General features: G+C 39.3%; 1 pseudogene; it reads right to left on the reverse strand.

The window, feature by feature from the left end:
- Positions 1 to 9,956: 9,956 nt before the first annotated feature.
- Positions 9,957 to 11,085, reverse strand: LOC101356389 (actin-related protein T1-like; annotated as a pseudogene).
- Positions 11,086 to 20,526: the final 9,441 nt, after the last annotated feature.

The raw sequence follows: 20,526 nt of genomic DNA on the forward strand, positions 1-20,526 counted from the left end.
GTTGATTCTTTCTATTGTTTTTCTGTTCTCTATTTCATTTATTTCTGCTCTGATCTTTACTATTTCCTTTCTTCCGGTGGTTGTGGGCTTTTTTTGGTGTTCTCTTTCTATTTGTTTGTCAAGGTGACATCTTTGCTTTTTAACACTTTAAAGAGGGCTTTTGCAGCAGATTTGCCCAATGCAATATGTAGTTTGATTTTTTGACTGCTGCTTCTATGGGTGTTGGTTGTGGATCGAAATAAAATAAAATCCTTGACAACCTCAATCTTTTCTCCATTTATCATGATGTTCCTTACTGGTCCATTTATGAGGATTTTTTTTTTTTTTTTTTACTGTTGAGGTGCAATCCATACTGAAGGCTGTGGTCTTTGATCTTCATCAGTTAGTGCTTTAAGTCCTCTTCATTTTCTGTAAGCAATGTTGTGTCATCTGCATAACAGGTCTTTAATGAGTCTTCCTCCAACCCTGATGATGTGTTCTTCATGTAGTCCAGCTTCTCAGATTATTTGTTCAGCATACAAATTGAATAAGTATGGTGAAAGGAAACAACCTTAACACAGACTTTCCTGATTTTAAACCACGCAGTATCCCCTTATTATATTCCAGAGACTATTTCTTGTTCTATTTACAGGTTCCACATGAGTATTACTAGGTGTTCTGGACTGCACATTCTTTGCAATCTTATCCATAATTTGTTATGTTCTATACAGTCAAATGCCTTTGCATAGTCAATAAAACACAGGTAAATGTCTTTCTGGTATTATCTGCTTTCAGCCAAGATCCATCTGACATCAACAATGATATCTCTCATTCCACATCCTCTTCTGAGTCTGGCTTGAATTTCCCTGGCAGTTCCCTGTTGATACACTGCCAAAACTGTTTTTTGAATTATCTTCAGTAAAATTTCACTTGTGTGTGATATTACTGATATTTTTCAATAATATCCACATTCTGTTGGATCACCTTTCTTTGTAATGGGCATGAATATGGATCTTTTCCAATCAGTTGGCCAGGTAGCTGTCTTCCAAATTTCTTGGCATAGATGAGTGTTGCATCTGTTTGTTGAAACTTCTCAATTTGTATTCTGTCAGTTCCTGGAGCCTTGTTTTTCGTCAATGCCTTCAGTTCAGCTTGGACTTCTTTCAACACCATCAGTTGTTGATCATATGCTACCTCCTGAAATGGTTTAATGTTGACCAATTCTTTTTGGTACAGTGATTCTGTGTATTTCTTCCTCTTGTTTTGATGCTTCCTGTGTCATTCAATATTTCACATATAAAATCCTTCACTATTGTAACTCGAGGCTTGAATTTTTTCTTCAGTTCTTTGAATTTCTTCTTCAGCTTGAGAAATGCTGAGCACGTTCTTCTCTTTTGGTTTTCCATCTCCCAGTATTTGCACATGTCATTATAATACTTCACTTGTCTTCTTGAGCTACTCTTTGAAATCTTCTGTTCAGCTCTTTTACTTCATCATTTCTTCCTTTTGCTTTAGCTACTCTATGTTCAAGAACAAATTTCAGAGTCTCTTCTGACATCCTTTTGGTCTTTTCTTTCTTTCCTGCCTTTTAAATGACCTTTTATTTTCTTCATGTATGATGTCCTTGATATCATCCCACAACTCATCTGGTCTTCAATGATTAGTGTACAATGTGTCAAATCTATTCTTGAGCTGGTCTATAAATTTAGGTGTGATATACTCAAGGTCATACTTTGGCTGTCATGTACTTGTTCTAATTTTCTTCAGTTTCAACTTGAACTTGCATATGAGCAATTGACGGTCTGTTCCGTAGTTGGCCTCTGGCCTTGTTCTGACTGATGATATGGAGATTTTCTATTGTCTCTTTCCACAAATGTAGTCGATTTGATTCCTATGCATTCTATCTGATGAGGTTCATGTGTATAGTCACTGTTTATGCTATTGAAAAAAGGTATTTCCAATGCATAGATTATCGTTCTTGTAAAACTCTATCATGTGATCTCTACCATTGTTTTTATCATCAAGGCCGTATTTTCCAGCTACTGATACTTCTTTATTTTCAATTTTCTCATTCTGATCACCAGTAATTATCAATGCATCTTGATTGTGTGTTTGATCAATTTCAGACTGCAGAAGTTGCTAAAAATCTTCAAGTTCTTCATCTTTGGCATTAGTGGCTGGTGCATAAATCTGAATAACAGTTGTATTAACTAGTCTTCTTTGTAGGTGTATGGATATTATCCTATCACGGACAACGTTGTACTTCAGGATAGATCTTGCATTATACTTTCTGTATGCTGTTCCTCTTCAATTTGTCATTCCCAGCATAGTAGCCCATTTGACTGTCTGAGTCAAAATGACCAATACTAGTTGATTTCATCTCACTAATGCCTAGGATATTGATCTTCAAGGGTTCCATTTCATTTTTAATGACTTCCAATGTTCCTAGATTCATACTTTTTGCATTCCACGTTCCAGTCACTAATGGATATTTGCAGCCGTTGCTTCTCATTTTGAGTTGTGCCACATCAGCAAATGAAGGTCCCAAAAGTTTTACTCCATTCATGTCATTAAGGTTGACTCTACTTTGAGGAAGCAAGTCTTCCCCAGTCGTCTTTTGAGTGCCTTCAAACCTCAGGGGCTCATCTTCTGACACCACAACAATGTTCTGCTGCTATTCATAAGGTTTTTGCTGGCCAATTTTTTCAGAAGTAGAGCGCCAGGTCCTTCTTCCCAGTATGTCTTAGTCTGGAATCTCCACTGAAACCTGTCCACTATGAGTGACCCTTCTGCCATTTGAAATGCCAGTGGCTTAGCTTTCAGCATCACAACAACTTGCAACCTACCACAGTAGGACAAACTGACAGGTGAGTGGTGGGTGATAGGATAGAGTACATTACTTCATCTTTTTAAACACCATTTCAAACTATCTAGGAGATTAGATGAGAGTCTTAGAAATATCTCTGCAAGAAACATGACTATGTGATTCTAAAAAAGATTTATGACTTACAGGAGTAAGTGATTTTACAACATCAAGTAACTTACATTCACTTACATTCCTCCAATAATGAATCAGAAAGAATCTCCACACTTTGAAAGCTACAGTCTTGTATAATATTCACTAATATTAAGAATGGTAATTTTGAGATCTTTTATAAGACTCAGTGTTAAATAAAATATTATTAAGCATGCAAAGGCAGAGAAGGGGATTCAGTAAATTCAATATAAGCTTTTGGAACTCTCTCAATCAGAGAGATACAAAGGAGCAATTATTTCAAATGAGGGTGAGAGATGGGAATGTTAGGAAGGCTTTATGGAAGAAGAGACAGGTAAGTTAGACTTTGAAGGATGTGTCAGATTTTTGTGAGTGGAAGAAACAGAGAGAGCATTTAAGATTGAAGGAACAGCATGAGTTACTTTCTGGAGAAGAAAAATTTTATAGTGAGTAATTTGATGAGGCTAGAGCATAAAAAATGTATGAAGGAAAATCGTATTCCAAAGGTAGAAAGAAAGGTTGAGGCCAAATCGTGGAGGGCCTGGAATGCCCACAGAATAGGGCAAAAATTTACCCACCATGACCTAGATTCCAAAAAATTGAAATTGCCTTGATTTTGTATTACTGAACGCAACTTCTTCTCAAGCTCCCATACCTGCTGATGAAAGAAAAGATTATGGACTTGTCAGTTAAAGATAATCTAAACTCTTCTAATTTGGAATGGTCTGTTTTAAATAAATATTCTGCCATTGCAAAGTGAAAATTTTTTGTCAGGATATAGTTCCCCTTTCAGTGTTATCCTTTCCTCTTTTACTTCTCAGGATGGTGTCTGGATGAAAGGGAAGTCTATGTGTCCTTATGGTATAGGGAAAAGCTCCTATATTCTATATATTCTATATGCTGTCATATATATTCTACATGCTGTCCTTTGGATCTTCTTTGGCCTCTACCAAGCTGTTTCTTATCTTTCTTGCTCACTAGTCAGCCTTTGATGATATCTGTTCAAGTGCTACTTGCCAATGCTTCCATTCATGAGTTCTCCACACTCTGCAGCCCTCTTGTTCAGACCCTAGGCCTCTGGCTTTTTCAGTACTCTCCAACCCTTACTAGGGCATGTGAGGATATCTGGATTTTCTGTATGCCATGGTGCTGGCTGTGGGAAACTGGGAGCATTCTTCCTTTATGCCATGGCTCCATTTCTTACTTATTCAAGAAAGACTGCCATTTTTTGATGTAGGGTACACTGCCGTATTGTCTCCTCCCACTGTTCTAAATGAGAAGCAGGTAATAATAACCCTCTGCTTTTATCTTTCCACAAACCCCCTCTGGGATTTCTCACATTTATTTTTCTTTGCCATGGCTAGTGCTGAGGCATGGGAGAAATGCATGTTTTCTCAGGATTCCAGGCACCAAACTTAGTCACATAACCTGTAAATCTCTCTACTATCTATCTGCCTGCTACTCAAATTTTTATTTTCTCCCCAGTCACCAAAAAGCTCCTTGGTGTCCTCTGTTTTATGGATTTTGGTCAAACATAGCATTCATACTTCTACACTTTGCTCTTGATATCTAAAGGGAAGCTTTTGGAATTTAAAAACACACACGTATGCATACCCTGTTGCCATAGAGTCAATGCCGACTCATAGCAAACCTATAGGACAGAGTAGAACTGTCCCATAGGGTTTCCAAGGAGTGGCTGGTGAATTCGAACTGCTGACCTTTTGGTTAGCAGCCAAGTTCTTAACCATTGCACCACTGGAGCTCTCACATATACATAGACACACACACAAACACACACACACACACACACACACACACACACTCACACGACTCTTTTTCAACAAATCCTGGCTTCTAAGACTGGATTTGTCGCTATGGATTTCAAACATACAAGCCAAAAGAAGCAAACCAAAAACTTAATTTGAACCCAAGAACTCCATTATTCAATGCTATACCTGCTCTACTCCTGAATCTATGACTTCCATTGTCCAAAAACAGGAAAAATATAAAATAAGTAATATCGTAAACTAAAGTTCATTGGTGTCATATATCTAAAAATATTATCTTCATTTCATATACTATGTGTGAGGCCCCAAAGTTATCTCTGGTGACGGAGCACAGGATGGATTGGAGGCAGTGTTAGGAGGATGTTGCAATAGTCCAGATGAGAGATGATGAAGACCTGAAAAAGGCAATAGATGTGAAAATGGAAAAAAGTAATAGATGTGAAAATGGAAAGGGAGGGATTGAGTTAAAATACTTCATATATAGACTTAATAAGAGATAGTGACTAATTAGATGTGGAGAGATGGGAAGAGAGAGAGAGACAAAATTAAACAGTAATTAATTTCTAACTAGAGAAGTGCTGTAGATGGCAACTCTAATGCCTGAAGCAAGGGCTAGAAGAAGGGTACCAGAGTTATTTTGCAGGTGGAGTTCAATGAAACTAAATGGCTGAGAAAAGAGTTGAAGGTGATTCTGAAGATATTTTACTTGAATAACTAGGTTGACGCTATTGCCATTATATGAACTGGGAAACACTGTTTAGAGGAGCATGTTGAAGGAGTGGTGAAAAATAATGTTGGATTGAACATATTATATTTTATCAGCCAGTGGAGAAAACAAGTGGAGTTACCATATAATCACTAGGAAATTAGGATGTGGAGTTTGGAAGGGAGATTGCGGCTGGAGACACAGATTCCATGGTCACCAATATAAGGGTGATATTGAAATTCTAGAAGTCGATGATATCATCATAAAGAGAGTATGGAAAAAGCAGAACAGAGAACCAAGCAATAACAGAGCTTTGAGGGCTGCTTAAATTTAAGAAATAAGGGGAGATTAAAAGGATCTAATCAAAGAGGTGGAGGGAAAAAATGAGAAAAGGAGGAGTATGAGAAGAGAAGTGTACTGTACAGCCTAAGGAGGAAAGAGATACAAGGAGAAACTACAGAAGGTTATTAATAATGGCTATTAATAGTCTCTAAAGTCACTGAGTGGCGACTACTAGCCAAAAGACTGATGTTTTGAACTCACCCAGAGGCGCCTTGGAAGACATGCCATGAGTTAGAATGGAATCAATGGCAACTAACAACAACGACAATGATCTCCGAGAGAGTAGTTTCATTGGCATGGCATCAAGATGTTAGTGAATGATGCTGAAGGGTACCTAGTGAGAAAGAGCTTCTTCGCAAAGCAGAGCTGGAAGAGGAAAAGTAAAGGAAAGTACCATTAAGGGAAGTTGTTTTTGTTAGAGTAGGGGAGACTTGAACGACTTGAAAGTATTTGTAGGCAGAGGGGAAGGTTCTTTTAGAGAGTAAGGAACTGAAGATACAGGAGAGAAAATAGATAACTGATAACGTGAGTTATCAGAGGAGATAGTATTGGGGTGGAATAAGGAGCAGTGGAGAAGAGGTTAGCCTTTTCAAGGAAGAAAAATACGATATGCTTTCTCTTTCTTTGAGATAAGAGCAAAAAGTGCTCAGCATCAGGAAGATTTGGAGAGAGATTTGTAGTATATTAATCCTTATTTAACTATAACACTGCATTTATAAAGCTGTATAATTATTTAAATGACTAGTTTATTATCAAAAAAGGGGAAACACAAGAGTGGGAGTACTTGATGACTATGGTTAGGAAATTTACATATATATTCCAGCCTCGTCAGTCTTTTAAAAATAGAGTGAAGGACTAGCATTTGCTCTATATGATAAGAGTTCCCTGAGAGCCAGACACATCTTAAGCCCTTCTATAGTCTTTGAGGTCCAGACTCTCAACTGAAATTGCATTTCCCAAAATCGATTTCTTTTATGGATTACTCCAGTGATATGTGACATCTCTGAAATAATAAAAATGAATCTTTGCCTTTCAAAAGAATAATGTTTGACTTGCACCAAGTGTTATGGTGTAAGATTCTGAAGTACACTGATGAAGTTCTAAATTATATGGATAGAACTTCACTTATGGTGAAAAATTATCCTTGCCAGCATTGAACGGTGAGTATGTGTGTTGGGAGTAGGAGTGGAGGAGAGCATAGGGGGAAAAGAGGGAGGGAAACTGCTACTATAATCGGGGATTGTGTATGTCAGAAAGATTTAACACACATGATTTTCTGTACTTTCTGGGTTTTGTTGGTTATACCTACAAATATCTGCCTTTTATAGATTGCTCACTATGTGTCAGATGGTGAACTATGTAGATTTTCAAATTATTCCTCAAATAACACTGCAAGATGAGCATTATCCCCCTGAGGTTTACATTGGTTAGGTATCCTTCTAAATGTCACAGCCTGATAAGGGGTGATCAGGTTTTGTTTGTTGGTTGTTTGGTCTTGCCATTTTAACCATTTTGAAGTGTACAATTCAGTGATATTAACTGCTTTCATCATGTTGTGCCACCATTACCACTTTTCATTTCCAAAATTTTTATATTACTACAATCAGAAACTCAGAACCCCTTCAGTATCCATTCTCTCCTTCCCACAGCCCCTGGTAACCACTAACAAACTTTGGTCTCTATGCATTTGCCTAATAGATATTTTGTATGAGTGGTGTCATACAATATTTGTCCTTTTGTGTCTGATATATTTAACTCTGCATAATGTTTTCAAGGCTCCCATGTCATAACATGTAGTATAACTTCATTTCTCTTTATGACTGAATAATAGTCTATTGTATTGATATATCACATTTTGTTTATTCATCTGTTGGTGGACACTTGGGTTATTTCAACTTTTTGGCTGTTGTGAATAATGCTGCAATGAACATTAGTGTACACATAACTGTTTAAGTCCCTGCTTGCCAAGTGTCTTAGGCATAACCCTAGTAGTGGAATTGCTGGGTCTTATGGTAATTCTGTTTAATTTTTGAGGAAATATAACATTGTTTTCCACAGCATCTGTACCATTTTACATTCCCATTAGCAGTGCATAAGGATTCCAACTTCTCCGCATCCCCACCAACACACACGTACACACACACAAAGGACTCCTACAACTTGAAAACAAAAAGACAAACAACCCAATTAAAAAATGTGTCAGATGCTGAGTTTTATATATATTCTGATATTCAACAGGAATTAATATACCATATACACCACCAGGGAGCCCTGGTGGGCCAGTGGTTAAGCGCTTGGCTGCTAACTGTACGGTTAGCAGTTTGAATCCACCAGCCAATTCATGGGATAAGAACGTGGCAGTCTGCTTTCCTAAAGGTTTACGGCCTTGGAAACACAATTGGGACAGTTCTACTCTGTCCTTCAAGGTCACTGTGAGTTGGAATAGACTCAACAGCAGTGGGTTTGGTTTAATAGCCATCCTTGTGGTTGGGAGGTGGTATCCCATTGCCGTTTTGATTTGCACGTCAGAATTGACTTGATGACAACAGGTTTTTTAATGACTTTGAGCAGCTTTTCACGTGCTTATTGGATTTGTATATATCTTCTTTGGATAAATGTCCATTCAAGTCCTTTGTCCATTTTTTAATTGGGTTGTGTTTGTTGTTGAGCTGTAGGAGTTCTGTTTTTTTTTATATATTCTGGATATTAAACCCTGATCGAATATATGGTTCCGAAACATTCTCTCCCATTATACAGGTTGTCTCTTCACTTACTTGATAAAGTCCTTTTTTAATTATTAATATATATATATATGTCACAACATTTGTCGATTCAACATTTTGCACATGTACAATTTATTGATATCAAGTGAGTTAATTGTGTTGTGCAACCCTCACCAATAATTGTTGCCAAGTTTCCATCACCATAAACAGTAACTCAGTGCTTCCTAATCAGCAACTTCCCTTTTCCCCTCCTCCTCACCCCTGATAACCACTAATAAACTTTGGTCTCTATTCAGAATATTTACCTCTTCTAGATATATGAGATCATACAATATTTGTCCTTTTGTGATTTACTTACTTTGCTCAGCTTAATGTTTTCAAGATTTATCCATGCTGCAACATGTATCAGGATTTCTTTTCTCTTTATGGCTGAACAATATTCCATTGTATGTATGTACTATATTTTGTTTATCCATTCATCAGTTGTTGGGCGTTAGATTGAGTCCACCTTTTAGCTATTGTAAAGACTGTTTCAGTGAACATTGGTGTACATGTGACCATGCATCTGTTTGCATCGCTGCTTTCAAGTCTCTTGGAATTGCTAGGTCACATGGTAGTTCTATGTTCAACTTTTTGAAGAACTGCCAAACTGTTTTCCATAGTGGCTGCACAATTGTGCATTCCAATCAGCAATGGATAAGGGTTCCAATTTCTCCACATCCTCACCAATATTTGTTGTTTTCCTTTTTTTAAATCTTTGCCACCCTAGTAAAAGTGAAGTCATAACTCATTATGGTTCTGATTTGCATCTCCCTAATAGCTAATGATGTTGAGCATCTTTTCATGTGCTTGATGACCATTAGTGTATCCTCTTTGGTGAAAATTTTATTCAAGTCTTTTGCCCATTTTTTGATTGGGTTGTAGGAGTTTATATATATTCTGATATTTAACAGGAATTAATCTACTATATATACCATCCAGGGAGCCCTGGTGGTGCAGTGGTTGAGTGCTTGGTTGCTAACTGAAAGGCTGACAGTTGGAACCCGCCAGCCAATCCGTGGGATAAAAATGTGACAATCTGTTTCCCTAAAGGTTTATGGCCTTGGAAATACTATGGGGCAGTTTTACTCTGTCCTACAGGGTCGCTATGAGTCGGAATCGACTCAGTGACAGTGGGTTTGTTTTCTTTTTTTTCGATATTAAACCCTTATCCAATATATAGTTTCCCAAATTTTTCTCCCAGTCTATAGATTGTCTCTTCATGTTGCTAATAAAGTCTTTTATTGAACAATAGTTTTTAATTTTTTTAAAGGGCAAAACACTTTTTATAGAAGATCTTGCTGAAGTCTGAAGGATGACTTCACTTGCCCCTGGTGGCCCTGGGCTCCAATGCTTCCAGCTGACCCTACTGTGCTCAGAATCCTCTAAAAGCATCTTATCTGGACCACTGATGGCCCAAACTCCTTGAAATCGGCATAGGTGACTCACACCTGCCTGAAAGTGCTTAGAGAGGTCACAAAGGATGTGCCTATCCATCCAAAGAAACACCTGTCAGGAGAAGCCATGATCTTGATGGGGGTCCCTTTGGAAGCCAGCAGTTCCAGCTCTTTCAAGAGGCGTTCCTTGATTCCAGGGAATAGAGTGGTGCCCTCGGCCAGCACAATCCCCGCAAAAAGGTTCATCTGGATGTTGATGTAACTTTCATGATGCTGCTGGTGACCGTTTTCAAGAGCCCAAGGCTGTGGATGCCCAGCTGGTCAGGCGCAAACAGGACCTCAGACACCTGGTACAGCTGTTCCCTGATGCAGATGACAGTCCCATTTGGCAATTTGTATTCTCTCATGACCTCCTCTGGCCTCTTGCTTAGCTCCTCTAGATCAAAAGCCACATAGCACAGCTTCTCTTTGATGTTGCCCACCAAGCCCCTGTTGAGTATGCAGGGGTAGGTATCCCCGCTGGCCAGGAGGAGCCAGGTGAGGTGCTCTGTGACATCCCTTCCTGCCACGTAGAGCTTGGTGACAGCCTGAGGCAGGGATTAACCCTTGAAGACAAGGACAGTGCAAGTGATGCTGTCCCCGCTGTCCACCACCAGGCCTGTGTTGCAGGCAGAGGCATAGAGTGCTAATACCGCTTGGTTGGACAGATAGAAGTCAAGCATGTTGAAGGTCTTAAATGTCACCTCTGCCATCTTCTCACGAATTTCCCTTGGGTTCAAGGAGGGCTTGGTCATGAGCATGGGCTGGGTGCTGGGTTTCACAGCTAGCTCACACTCAAAAAGGTGCTGCCAGTGCTTCTCCATGTTCTCCCAGCCCATGACCAGGCCACGCTCAATGGGGTAGTGCAGGTGTAGAGCTTCATGCTTGTACAGGGCTTCTTCCCTGACAAAATAGTTCTTCTGATTGGCTCCTGCTAAAGACAAGTTCAATTTCGGATGCCCCATGACAGAGCTGATGATGTGACGGGGTCCAACCTCTCCAGACAAGCCTGTTTGCAGAGTCCAGACCCATTGTCAAAAATCATGGCTGGAGTGGCTAATATATGTGGGTTAAACATGCCTACAGCATCTTCTTCTGAGATTCACCAAAGTAAAGACAGAACACCTGGGCCACTTTGTGACACAAGACCCACCTCTCGAAGCTCAAAGTCCACAGGATTCCACAGTCCTCAGGCTGTCCCCCAGGTGGAGCTAGCAGGTTGTGCCCACTACGCAAGAAAACCCCATCCTCATCCCATGAATCTGTCCTCTTTTCACATGACCCAGGGCCTGCTGTGGCCTTTTCAGGGATGGTTGTCCCCTATGTAACAATGTAACCAAGCAACAATTGTCCTCAGTGAGCATCAGAGGGACTTTAAAGGGGCGGGGCTCTGAACCACCAGCACACACTGCTTGATGAGACATGGAGCAGAAGAAAAGAAACCATACCTACCTAAGGCTAGCTTTCATACTTCTGTGAACCAAAAGCAGAGGCCTAGCCCTAGAACAGAGGGAAGCATCCCAGCTGTGGGCTGGTCCCAGAGAACTGGCTTCTCTGTTCAGCTGAGCTGCTATTTGGGGGATGACAAAAACATGCTTCCCTTTGCCAAGGGGAAGCACTAAGCGCAAGACTCACAGCCAGGTCAGAGGGGGAATGTCCGTAACCCAGTTCCAGCAGACACTTAGATTATTCTTTTTTGCTTCCCCTATATTTGTTATCCTTGCTGTTATTGGTCCGTTATATGGAGATATAATTCACATACCATACAATTCACCCATTTAAACTGTACAATTAAGTGTTTTTTAGTATATTCACGGATGTGTGCAATCATCACCAAAGTCAATTTTAGAACATTTTCATCACCTCAACAATACCATTTTGGCAAATAACAGCAACTTATTGCTGGTGTTGTACTAATCTTTTGGGGGTTGTCTCAGCTATCTTTTGAACCCTGTCTTCCTTCAAGTTTTTTTAATATTTATTTATTTTTATTGTACTTTAGATTAAGGTTTACAGAGCAAACTAGTGCCCCAATAAACAATTCATACACTTATTGTTTTGTGACACTGGTTACCAATCCCACAACATATCAACACTCTCCCCTTCTCGACCTTAGGTTACCCATTACCAGCTTTCCTGTCCCCTCCTGCCTTCTTGTCTTTGCCCCTGGGCTGGTGTGCCCATTTATCTCTTGATTGTGCAAGCTACACACACATACAGGCACACACAGTCACTGCCCAAGACCCCAGCCGTCCAACATGCCACCCAGTATCAAATGCCCACAGCTGTGGGGCCTCAGGAAGCTGGGTTGATGAGCTGAGAAGGGCCTCCTGGCTGAAGGGTATACCTCAGGAGTGATTTCATTACTGAGCTAAAAGGGTGTCTGGGGGGCCATTCTCTCAGGGTTTCTACAGTCTCTGGCAGATCAGTAAGTCTTTTTTTTTTTGAGTTAGAATTTTGCTCTGCATTTTTCACCAGCTCTATCTGGGACCCTCTGTTGTGATCCCTGTCAGAGCAGTCACTGGTGGTAGCTGGGCACCGTCTAGTTGTGCTGGATTCAGTCTGGTGGAGGCTGTGGTAATTGTGGTCCATTAGTCCTTTGGACTAGTCTTTACCTTGTGTCTTTGATGTTCTTCATTCTCCCTTGCTGTAGATGGGGTGAGACCAGTGGAGTAACTTAGATGGTCATTTACAAGCTTTTAAAACCCCAGATGTTACTCACCAAAGTAGAATGTAGATGTTCCCAGAGACCATGGTCCCCACAGCCCTCAGCCCAGTAATTTGGTCCCTCAGGGAGTTTGGATGTGTCTATGGAGCTTCCATGACCTTGCCATCATCAAGTTGTGCTGGCTTCCCCGGTATTGTGTACTGTCTTACCCTTCACCAAAGTTACCACTTATCTATAGTTTATGTATTGTTTTTCCCTCCCCACCCCTCCTCTCCCTCATAACCATCAAAGATTGTTTCTTTTTGTGTGTAAATCTTTTCACGAGTTTTTATAGTAATGGTGTCATAAAATATTTGTCCTTTTCTAATTGACTTATTTCACTCAGAATAATGCCTTCCAGGTTCATCCATATTGTGAGATGCTTTGCAGATTCATCATTTTTCTTTATCATTGCATAGTATTCCATTGTGTGTATGTACCATAGTTCGTTTATCCATTCATCTGTTGATGGGCTTCTAGGTTGTTTCCAATTTTTGCTATTGTGAATAATGCTACAATGAACATGGGTGTGCATATGTCTATTCCTGTGACATCACTTATTTCTCTAGGATATAATCCTAGGAGTGGGATTGCTGGATCGTAAGGTATTTCTACTTCTAGCTTTTTAAGGAAGCGCCATATCTTTTTCCAAAGTGGTTGTATCATTTTGCATTCCCACCAGTAGGGCATAAGAGTTCCAATATCCTTGCAGCCTATCCAACATTTGTTATTTTCTGTGTTTTTGATTTGTGCCAGTAATGCTGGGATGATATGGTATTTGGTTGTGGCTTTAATTTGCATTTCTCTAATGGCTAGTGATGGTGAGCATTTCCTCATGTGTCTGTTAGCCACTTGAATGTCTTCTTTAGTGAAGTGTCTGTTCATTTCCTTTGCCTATTTTTTAATTGGATTATTTTGTCTTTTTGTTGTAGAGGTGTTGGATTTCCTGTAGATTTTAGAGATTAGAGCTTTGTCAGATTTGTCATAGCCAAAAATTTTTCCCAGTCTGTCAGTTCTTTTTTTACACTTTTGGTGAAGTCTTGTGATGAGCATAAGTGTTTAATTTTTAGAAGATCTCAGTTATCTAGCTTATATTCTAAAGTTTGTGTGTTGTTAGTTATGGTTTATACCCCGTTAATGCCGTGTATTACAGCCTCTAACATTGATCCTATTTTTTCTTCTATGACCTTTATAGTTTTCTGTTTTATATTTAGGTCTTTGATCCATTTTGAATTAGTTTTTTGTGTATAGCGTGAGGTATGGGTCCTGTTTCTTTTTTTTTTTTTTTGCAGATAGGCATTCAGTTTTGCCAGAATCATTTGTTAAAAAGACTATCTTTAACCCATTTGATGGACTTTGGACCGTTGTCGAAGATCACATGATCACAAGTGGATGGATTTACATCCGGGTTGTCAATTCTGTTCCACTGGTCAATGTATCTGTCATCATACCAGTACCAAGCTATTTTGACTATGGTAGCTGTATAGTAGGTTCTGAGATCAGTAGTGCAAGTCCTCTTACTTTATTCTTCTTCAACAGTACTTTACTTATCTGGGTCCTGGTGTCAGTGTAGGGCAGGTTCTGGTAGACTGTCCCTGTGCTGCTTGGTGTTGGGATGCTCAGTGCATGATGCAGATATGCAGGATGGAGGGGGGAGGTTGTTATGTGTGGAGCTAAGTGGGTTGGGGAAAGAAGAGAAAGAGGAGAGAGATACAGGAGCCAAAAAAAATAACACTGAGGGAGCCTGTCGTTTGAGTGGTGCAGACCTGAGGAAGCTGTTGCTGGTGGCTTTTTAGCCAGGCAGAGAGGCAAAGCCCATGAAGAAGGGACAGATACAGCACACACAGCTAGGTAGGTGGGAGAAAGGAAAGGTGCCAGGTGTTCGGCAGAAGGGTAAGGAAGGTAGAGAGAGACAAGAAATAGAGAATAAGAGAAAAAAGAATAGAAAACAAACAAAATGCCCCAGGGGAGCCCATCAGAAGTGGGTCTCCTTCAGAGCAGTGCTGCACAGCCCATCAAGAAGGAGCAGAGATGGTATATGGTGCCAGGTGTTCAGGAGAATGGTAAGAAAGGAAAGTAGAGAGAGACAAGAAACCAAAAAAGAAGAAAAAAAAATGCCCCAAGGGAGCCCACTGGTGTGCTGGCACAGATCGGGAAAGCTGAGTGACACTGCACAGCCCATCTAGAAGGAGCAGAGTCGGCACATGGTGCCAGGTGTTCAGAAGAAAAGAAGGGAAGGATGGTAGAGAGAGACAAGAAACCGAGAAAAGAAAGAAAAAAATCCCCAAGGGAGCCCACTGGCTTGGCGGCACGGACCAGGGAAGTGACTCAAGCTGAGTAGTGCTGCACACCCCATCTAGAAGGAGTAGAGGTGGCACACAGCTCCATGTATTCAGGAGACAGGAAAAGAAGGAAGGTAAAGAGAGATGAGAAACCGAGAAATGAAGAAAACCAAAAAGGAAAAAAAGAAAAAAAAGCCCCCAGGGAGCCCACCAGAGTGGCAGCTCAGACTGGGGAAGTGGTTCCCCAGCTGAGCAGTGCTTCCTAGACTGTGAAGAAGGAGCAGAGATGGCACACGGAGCCAGGTGTTCAAGGGAAATTAAAGGATGGAGGTGAGAGACAGAGAAGTAACCAAAAGAAGGCGAAAAAAGCAACAACAAAATGGCACTAAAGGAGGCAGCCAGTGTTGGTGGGGTGAATCCAAGCAGCAAGGAGCTGGTGTCTTCCAGGCCAAGCCACCACTGCCTGCCGGGAAGCGGTGGAGGCTGAGCTGGGGAAAGAAGTGTTGGGGATGGGAAAACATGTATCGCTGGTTGTCTGGTACTCTGTCTCCTAGTGCGAGGTCCCTGAAGCTGCCTTCTCGTATTCCCTGTCTGCTGATCTCAGTGGCTGAGGAGTCTAAGATGGCAATTTTGTGTTGTGTTAGCTGATAGGGGACCTCCACTCTGTATCTCTCCTCGATCTCTGACCTCTGTCAGTTTCTTATTCCATTCGGTGTTTGGTTGAGTTCTTTATCCCTTCATTTGACGCTTAGGGTTCCAGGATTGACGTTTGTCTCTGTTTTGCTTAGTTTTTTGGGTCTTTGCTCTGGAAGGAAGGCAGGGCACTTCTGTCTATAGCACCATGTGGGCTCCCAAAAGTTTTTAATTCTGATGAATTCTAATATATCTATGTTTTATTCTTTCGCTGGTGCTTTTACTGTCATATCTAAGAATCTATTGTGAAAAACTAGGTCCCAATGCATTATTTATGTTTTCTTCCCCAAGATTTATGGTTTTAGTTCTCATATTTATGTCATTGAACCATTTTTAGTTAATTTTTATATATGGTGTGAAGTATTGGTCCAACTGCATTCTTTTGTCTGTGGAGATCTAGTTGTCCCAGCACTGTTTATTGAAGCATCTATTCTTTCTCCATTGAATGGACTTGGCACCCTTGTCAAAAATCAATTGATCATAGATATATGGGGGCAGTCAGATTTTAAATATAAATCTATGTGACTTTGAAGTCCATACTCTTAACTAACATTTTATCCCAGTGTTTCAAAAACTTGGTTAAGCATTATAAGCACCTGAAGAACTATTAAAAATGCATATTCCCACATAAACCAAGTATCACAACCATTGTGCTATATTGAGAAGGAAAAGTTACCACTACGTACCACAGTACTGAATACCATCCTTGCTACCCTCTACCACACACCATCACTAAACAACGACACCAAAAAATGTGATCTATAAAGTTCTGTGAATAATTGTGGACATGAAGTGAAAAGAATAGTAATGACAGTCTTGACACTTTTGATTTCAGTGGAATCCTGGCCAGATTTCTATTGTAAAAGATTTCCTTCTCCACCATTGGTTGTTGAGAAAATAAAAGGTGATCCTTCTGCTTCATGCACATGCAATCCAGCATAGAGTTCAAAAAAAAAAAAAAAAAACAATGAAGACTAATGTTTTAAGTAGGTTAAGACGTCTGTCTGACTTAACTTGCTGTAAGGAATTTAGGAGTGTCTGTGTTAAGACGCAGGGTGTTGTTGCAATGGCATGGTTTCCACTGGTGTCTACAGCTTCAGGAAGTTAGTCAAATTCATTCCATTGGAATACTATTTTCTGAATATCACCACTTTACTCACTCTTAGAGTAACTTCCAAAGAAAATGTTGGCTTTTTGTGCTGCTACACACACACATAAACGATTTACTATAACTCTTTCATTCTTTCTTGAATAATAAGGGGATTTATGTTTTATTTGACACAGCAGTGTTGTACTTCTTCTGTATAAAATGAAGAAAAATGTTATTTATTGGTTTTGTTTCTCATCTCAGGGAGAAAGATGCTGTGTTTGACAGCAAAGGGTTTTTGGATTGAGTTATGTTCATTACCAGATGATAAGTAAACTCAGTTCTTACAAAACAGTATAGACTGGGACATGTAAACCAACATCTGAGCAGACACGTTGCTATTTTATCTCTGCATGAATCGTTGTGGGTGACAACCAAGTAGATACTAAAATTAAGGCAACGATGGAAAAAGGACCTCTAAAGTAAGAGCACCCGAGTGTCTCACCTTGGGGTCTACTTTATGACTTTTCTCAGGTACCTAGCTTTGGGATCATCTGATAGGATAAAAATTATTATAAAGAAACCTTTGGTACTTTGCCACTTGAAAAGAAGAAACAGATACTTGCATTATATTAAAATATTCAATATTGAGAACTGCTATATAAAGACCCAAATTTAACTTTTCAGGATTTGGGGGTAAAAGCTAGGGATATGTTTCTGTAAGTTCTAATAATTTTATTAATAATTATATTAATATCAGTAATAATAATGAGAATAGATAACATTTGTTGTCCACTTACTATGTGTGAGGCACCGAACTGTGTGCTTTACATCCTATATCTCATTTACTATTTATAACAACCTAATAAGGTACATTTTTTAGTCTTGTTTTTACAGGTGAGAAAACTGAGGCTCAGAGAATCTGATATAACTTGACAAAATTACACAGCCAGTACATAGTAACATCAGAAGTTCAATTCAGATCATTCTAACTCAAGATCCTGGCTCTTAAATATTATGTTTTACTACCTCCTTACAGTTCTTTACTATTTTGCTCATTTTAGATTTCCAAAATGTCCTTCCCTTCTTACTTTCTTTCTGTCTCTTGCTCTCTCTCTCTTTTTTTCCCTGTATTTTCAGTAAGTACTTCAATCAGAAATCAGGTGAAAGAAAAGTATCATGACTTTCCTTGGAACTAAAGAATGATCATGAGAAATCTATGCCATACATTGCTGGCACCATCCTGATAAGTACACAATCTTTGGGATATGCAGCCCTGGTTAACATCCAATTGTTCCTCGTTATTTTAAAGACCAGGCAACAGTTAATTCTGTTGCTATGAGTCGGAGCTGACTTGACAGCACCTAACAACAGAGCCCAGACCCCTAAAATGAATCTCTGTAATACCAACCAGGATACAGCTTTATAGTAACACACAAGTTATCAAGACCAGACGAGAAACCTCAACCCCAAAGCAGAACTAGAAAGTCCTTCAATCTACTTTAGTCTAGAGGTGACGCAACTACCAGTTTCCTTGTTCTATCTGTAGCTTTAAGTTATTGTAGCCCTTTGAAAGTAGTGATCTAATTCTATGTGATTAAGAGTTTCTCAAAACCTATCTTTGCAAGATAGGATGTTGTCTGACTTTTTATTCAGCTTCAGATCTCAGCCTGTAAGCACAGTTTTCAAACAACATCGATTAAAAATGATGAATTATCATTTAATAAAAGTGTTGATGTGGACTCTCGCTTCTGGCCCTAGTGTAGACTAGGTATGAAGTTGCTATCAGAGAATAAGCATGGATGTGTTTTCTGGATGAGTCACGTGCTCAATTCTATACTCAAGCTTATTCTTAGGAGAATACTCAACTTTCATAGATACGGCAGATAAGATCAAGCTGATTTTCAGTGAACCATGGAGGAAAGAGCTTTCTAACTGAAAGAGTAATTTTCTCTGCCAAGAAGCAAAATTAAGGTGATGTCCCTAACGCTTTTCAGTTATTGGTGTATCACCTGGGGTAAATTTTGTGAGACAAAATCCATGACTTCTTAATGTTTACATGTAAGATGAGCTGAGTCTGACTAAATAAGACTCTACAGTCTAAATTTGACTAGTATTAGTTAACCAGTAATGTAATGAGTTCTAGAAATATAGATTATAGGAGTTATGTGAATATGAATGGTGGTTAAAATCATGGAAATAGATGAGGATGCCTATGGATAAAGTTTAGAGTAACAGGGAAAAAAGAGCTAGAACAAAACCCTGAAGAAACTAACATTTAACATATGAGCACAAGAAGAGGAACTAAAGGGATTTGGAAGGAACAGTCATGATAGGCATAGGTGAAAGATAAGATTGTGGTACTATGGATATCAAAGGAAGCATTTCAAAAAGGAAGGGGAAAGCAACAGGGTAAAAGTCAAGTACAAAGACTCAAACCATGACAATTGAGATTAACCCTAAGGTGGAATCGTAGGAAAAGATGTCATGTTGCAATTGTATGAGCAGTGACAGAGAAATGAAAAAATGCATATAATATTAATAATAATATAGGAGGAAAGAATACTTGTAATGATTAGAGATTAAAGCTGGTAGAGGGTTTTGAGAATGGCAAATATTTGGCAAAATGCTGAAAGACACTGTTATGGACTCTGGCAATAAAGAAAGGAACAAAACAGACGAAATCCCTGCCCTTTGGGGACTTAAAATCTTATGATGGGAGACAAAAAATTAAAAAAAAAATAGTTTTCAGGAAATGAATAGTGTTATAAAGAAAAATCAAGGTAAGGCGCTAGAGAGGGATGGGGATGGTATTTTATAAGGACTAAGTCTGGAAGATGCTTCTAATAATGTGGCATTTTAACAAAGTTTCGAAGGATGTGAAAGAGTTAGTCAAGTTAGTATGTGGAGATGAGAAATAGGAAACCATTCCAGGCAGAGATAAGAATAAGATTCCTGAGAGGGAGATGTGATGGTCATGTTTGAAGAACAGGAAGGAACCAATTTGGTTGAAGCAGATTGAGTGAGAAAAAAAAGAGGTATCCAGGGATCAGATTGTATAATGCTTTGTCAATCATTATGCATGAGATGCAGAGTCATTGGCAAGATTTGAGTAGATGAGTGATATCACCTGATAAGTTTTAAAAGTATCACTTTGGCTGCTTTGTGGAAAATAGACAATTGGGAAAAATCTGGAGTCAGGGAGATCATATATGAAGTAGTTGAGTAATCAACACAAGAGATGATGGTGGCTTTATCCAAGGTGGTAGCCCCGGAGGTAATGAGAAGTGATTCTATTCTGAATATATTTGAAGCAAGAGCTGACAAGATATGCTGAAGAGTTGAATGTGGTGTATGAGAGAAACAGGAGAGTCAAAAATGACTCCCATAAATTTTGGCCTGAACAACTGATCCATACATGAAGTTGCCATGTATTGAGATTAGGTAGTATGTGATAAGAGCAGATTGGCAAACGGTGAAGGATCATGTTAAATGTGAGTTATAAATATTGAGCTGGTAATTAAATATACATGTCCTGATTTCAGGTCAAGATATATGTACCTTTATCTTTAAAGAGTTCAGACTGGAAATAGAAATTTGGAGGTCATCAACCTACACTTCTATTTATACTTGTAGAATTGGATAAGTCCACGTAAGTAGTGCATTTGGATAGAAAAGAGAATATCAAGAACCGAGCCTTAGCTCTTTGTCTTTAGAGGTCTAGAAGAAGAAATACCACAAAGGATAATG

Source organism: Trichechus manatus, unplaced genomic scaffold (assembly GCF_000243295.1).
Source record: "Trichechus manatus latirostris isolate Lorelei unplaced genomic scaffold, TriManLat1.0 scaffold00068, whole genome shotgun sequence".
Taxonomy (NCBI): Eukaryota; Metazoa; Chordata; class Mammalia; order Sirenia; family Trichechidae; genus Trichechus; species Trichechus manatus.